This window comes from Pristiophorus japonicus, chromosome 8 (genome assembly GCF_044704955.1).
Source record: "Pristiophorus japonicus isolate sPriJap1 chromosome 8, sPriJap1.hap1, whole genome shotgun sequence".
NCBI classification, from domain to species: domain Eukaryota; kingdom Metazoa; phylum Chordata; class Chondrichthyes; family Pristiophoridae; genus Pristiophorus; species Pristiophorus japonicus.
Window position 1 is genome coordinate 144631888 of NC_091984.1, and position 5234 is coordinate 144637121.

General features: G+C 49.6%; 1 pseudogene; it reads right to left on the reverse strand.

The window, feature by feature from the left end:
- Positions 1-4556: 4556 nt before the first annotated feature.
- On the reverse strand, positions 4557-4758 carry LOC139269901 (U2 spliceosomal RNA; annotated as a pseudogene).
- Positions 4759-5234: the final 476 nt, after the last annotated feature.

Consider the following 5234-nt stretch of genomic DNA (forward strand, 5'->3'; position numbering starts at 1 on the left):
TGGCCTTTTCCTGCCTCAGCACCTCGTACCCTGGCTTCCCTCCTTTAGAGAGCCTACAATCCTTGCTCCAGTGTCCCAACTTCCCACAGTTAAAACACTCACCTTTAGATCGACCCGCATTACCTCCCTCTTGTCTCCATTCTTTCTATGGCCTAACCTCTCCTTTTACTTCTTGTACCTTCCCGTTTAGTTTCTCCTCCTCCCCTTGCCTGGACTTAAAGCTAGAGTTAATCTTCTCAGCACCCCTGCCTCTGTATTCTGGAGATGGTCTGGGTCAAACCATGCTTCAACCTTTGCTCTGAGCCGTGGCAAACTGTTACCATTACGGTTCTCAGCCAATGGTTCCTGGGTTCCCCTATTAAATCTGCCCGTACCAGATTTCCTCCAGCGGCCCTTAAATAAATCACCCACAGTCTGTCTGCAAATGTATCGGGCGATTCGTTTACTTGCTGCCTAGTCTGTTCTACCTGCCAGAACGGACTACCCTGACTGTACCCGAGCACTGCCATCATTTGCTCCTTTAAGCCCTGTGGGGTTCCTGCACCTAACTTGGTGGCTGTCGACAAGCTCTGATAAAGCTTCCCCTCCAGCGAGAGCAGTGTTAGCTTCACTTTCTCCTCCTCGCTGCAGTTATTGATACCCCCTATCTGCTCTATATTAGTAAAATGAACAGAGGCATCTCCTCCTTGCTTTAACTGAACCACACCCATCAGCATCTCCTGCAGCTGAAGCGGTGTGTATGGGATCACTAGTCGCTCTGTAATGGTGCCGGACCACCATTTGGGGGGGTGGCCTGAATTTCTGCTGTCTCAAAGGACACATCGGTTTCAGGGGTCCCGGTGCCTCGGGAGCCGGCCGATGCTCGCGATACTCGGGCCCATCATCTGACTCTTTCCCCTCTGGATCCCAATCTTCCTCACCTGTTCCGGGTGCCCTGAGACAAACCATCCCTTTGGTCCCGTCTAACTCTGCCGTTAATTGGTGGATCTTTTCCTTACAAGGTCCGTGATCTGCTCTTGCATAACCCTGTTTCTGAGCTACCTGATAGGCTATCGACTCTCCTGACCTGGTCCTCTGCCTCTTGGCTCTTTCTAAATGCCTTTCACTTTGTTCAATGTGGGTCTGCTGCTGCTTTTTGCACTCGGTCACCTGGCATTGTAAATACTCAAAGTGATTCCGTGCCGTTTCTTCCTTCCTACCCTGGTCCTGCCTTTCCTTCTCCAAACTGCCTACCTCGCCCTTTAACCCTTTATTCTCCTTCTCCAGCTTTCCTATCCTTTCTCTGAACAGTTGTGTCTGCTTCTGCAGGCACATGAGCCAAACCACCTTCTTTTTTGACCCTTTGTGGTTACTACTGACTGTCCACTCTGCTGTTTTTTCCTGCGGATCCCCAGAGTGCAGCATTTCCCGTGCCCATGGCCCTGAAATGTTCAATTTGTTGCCTATATATCCAGCTACCTTAGCCTCCATGGACTTCCTACGATGGCTGTCAGCCACGGGCTCTGCCACGTTTTGCTGCGGTGAGTCCATTTCCAGTGCCTCTGGCTGAGAAATTCTCCCTGACTACCTTGGTGTCCCCTGAGACCACCTCGCAGTGACCTGCGGTTTCTGTTACTCTGGCTTCTCTCTGTGGCTACCCTAGTCAACCCGAGACTACTCCGGCCTGTCAGAGACTTTCTCTCCTGGTCCCCTAGTCGCCCTTGAGATCACCCTTGGCCTCCCTGAGACTACCCGTGACAATATTGGCTTTTCTCTGTGACTACCCCAGTCAACCGAGATTATTCCAGCCTATCCGAGACTGTTTCTCTCCTCAGGCTACCCTGGTCCCCCTTGAGATTCCCTTGGTCTCCCTGAGACCCCTTCGCAGACTACCTGCGGCTTTCTCGATGGCTACACTCGTTAACCCGGGATTACTCCAGCCTAGCCAAGACTGTTCCTTCCTCTGCTGGCTGCCCTCGCTGCCCTTGAGAGTACAATGGTCTCCCTCAGACCACTGAGCAACTACCTGAGACTTCTTTTCTCAGTGGCTACCCTAATCGACGGAGACGACTCAAGCCTATCAGACCCTGTTACTCTCCTGGTCGCCCTAGCCGCCCTTGAGAAGATCCTTTTCGACCACCTTAGCTGACCTTAGACATAACCAAGCCTCACTCAGGGTTTTTGCTCTGGTATGTGTCCGTGATACTATTCCCAAAGCCGAGGTCCTGCTGCGGTCACCAATTTCTGTAGGTAGTTTATTTTTCACTCTACTCTGATTCTTCGACCTGGGAACTTGTAGTGGGAAAGGACAACATGTGGCACAACATTTAGGCTTCACCCAGTGTCAGTTTTATTATGCACAAAAACCATTGAAAACTACAGGACTAGACTTCTGAGAGAAATCGACTGAAATCATACAATTGCCCTTCCTGGCTGTAGCTATTGTAGGTTCGTGGTCATTGGTTCCGTGACCGGTTGGTTCTTCTTCTGGCCGTTCTCTGCAGTGCTGTTACTTCTGTGTACGTTCCGTACAACATGTTCCTCCGTCCATTCATCTGTTCGTGCTTTCGACCTGTGTCCATCTGTACATGTGTCCTTCTACTTCTTCTGTGTGCTTCTTCTTCCGTCTGTTCCTGTCCTTGTTCCATCTCCTGCTGAGCTGCTTCTAGCTCACATATTTATATCCAGGTTATGACTGATCTCCCGCCACTGCGCTTTCTGATAAAGTGTTTGCATCAATACATTGTTTTGTGGTCCCCTTGGTTGATTGATTACAATAATGAACTCGTCTGTTTTCCCATTTGCACACTGAGTCTGCAAGGCTCAAGTTGATTTCTCATCTTAACACCTCATCCTAAAAAATGTGCAACTGTTGTGGTTCCTTTGTTGTCAGGTCCTTTTACAGACTTGGGGCTAGAACCTCTTCTTTTATTGCCTGTTTAATGCCCACTTAACACCCATTTTACCACTGAAATGACATATAATGCCCAGATATCACCCATTTTGGCACAAAATGGAAACTGACGGGCTTTTTTAGGAGACTTGTCGCCGAGCATTACTTTCCCAATGGGCTTAACGCAGAGAATAAATATTATCGCCCACCTACTTTTTTGGGGTGGAATCAGCAGAATGGGCAAATTCAACGCCCATATTATCACCCAGCGTTACTTTCCTCATGGAATTAATGCCGAGATTCAACATTAACACCCGGCGACTGTTTTTTGTCATGAACAGCATATTTACCCAAAGTAACGGCCATGGAGATCACCCACCATCAATTTCATCACCTCGTACACATATCGCCCACAATATCGCTCGCTCAAAAAACCGCCCACAAAAAGTGGAACTAACCAGAACGAATCACAGCGTTATGGACGGCATGATGTAGATCACATGTCGCGTCCTTTCACTTCGACAGAGTTCAGATGTACTCTGCAGGTCGTTGGAGTTGATGTGAACATCTCTGAAGACATCTTGACCACACTGTGACCGATTGGAATTGAAGAGGTGTGCTCGTCGGGACATTCTTTGCTTGTGTGCAATCGGTGACAGACACAGAGCTACTGCAATGGGGCCTGTCCTTTCTCACCCTCTCTTGGTGAGCAAATATATGCAGCAGACTCAACATCGCTGAAGGAACGCTACATTGCATTATGTGCCCAATGTACGAAATAACAGACAGATGAGGAGGACCAGATGTTACACCCCCCGAAAGTACAAGGAGAAGCATTCTTACCTCGACTTGCCCGACACCACCTGCCTTCAGAGACTGCGCTTCCACAAAGAGGTTATCACTGAGGTATGCCAGCTGATAAGGGCAGACCTACAGCCTGGCAGCACCATCAGAACTGCACTGTCCGTCGAGGTCAAAGTCACCACGCCACTATCGTTCTATGCCTCGGGTTCTTTTCAGGCCACAGCTGGCGACATTTGCAGACTTTCTCAGCATGCCACACATTGCTGCATTAGACAGGTCACTGAAGCCCTGTACGCACGCAGGAGGGACTTGATCAGCTTCCCTATGACCAGGGAGGCACAGAGTGAGAGGGTTCGAGGTTTCTCCAGAATTGCAAACTTCCCCAAGATGCAGGGAGCAATAGACTGTACGCACATCGCGATGTGGGCACCTTTTCAGGATGCCGCAAGGGATTCCACTCCCTGAATGTCCAGCTGGTTGTCGACCACCAGCAAATTATACTGGCAGTGAATGCTCAATTTCTGGGCAGCATCCATGCTGCACACATCCTGCGTGAGAGCATTGTATCTGACTTGTTTAACATTGAGCCACAAGGTCAATGCTGGAAACTTGGGGCCAAAGGATATGGCCTTGCCACCTGGCTGATGACCCCCTGCGTGACACCCACACTGAGGCCGAGAGGTGATACAACGAGAGCCACAGAGCAACTCGCAATATTGTGGAGAAAACCATTGGAGTGCTGAAGCAGCGCTTTAGATTTTTTTTAAAAAATTTATTCTTTGCCAATCTTTCCAATTCTTTGTCAAATCACAAACGCCAGAGGTCACCTTGCACACATCAAGGATCACTCTGCGCCAATGCTCTTAGCCAAAAGGCCTAGAGCCACTGCACCGTTCCTGGAAGTACTGCAATACCAGGTTCGTGCCATGGAGATGGATGGGTCAAGCCACCCCACCCACCTCCTATTTCCAAAAAGCATCGGAGAATCACCTTCCTGATCCAGGGAGAACCATGTTGGGGTCATGGTTACTCCCCTGTCAGGTCAGTTACGCATGATCTTAGCCAAAAGGCCGAGAAGCAATGCCTGGACCACTCAGGTGGTGAGCTCCAATACCACCCTGAGCAGGTAGCTCAATTCATGGTGATGTGCTCCATGCTGCACAACTTGGTATCAGGAGGGGACAAGAATTGCCTGATGAGCCTGACAGTCCACCTCACCAGAGAGAGGAAGAGGAGGACGAGGACGAGGAGGCGGACACCGACATCGGGTCAGACAATCAGGCTGATGCTGAAGCCATGCCCCCGCCCTTCTGTAGATCACATGAAAGGGCCCATGGTGGCATGATAGCTGCAAGCGCCTTATGCCAGGAGCTCATCAATGATCGCTTTGCCTGAAAGAACGTTGGTGTTATTTCCACAGCTGACACACTGCTGGGTGTGCAGGTCATAAATTAATCGTGGGCATCACCTTGGTGACCGTTAAAGTTTACTTTGATTGAAGTTGAGTGTGATTATATCCTTTGATGTTAACAAATCACCAGCGTGTAATGGTACAGCT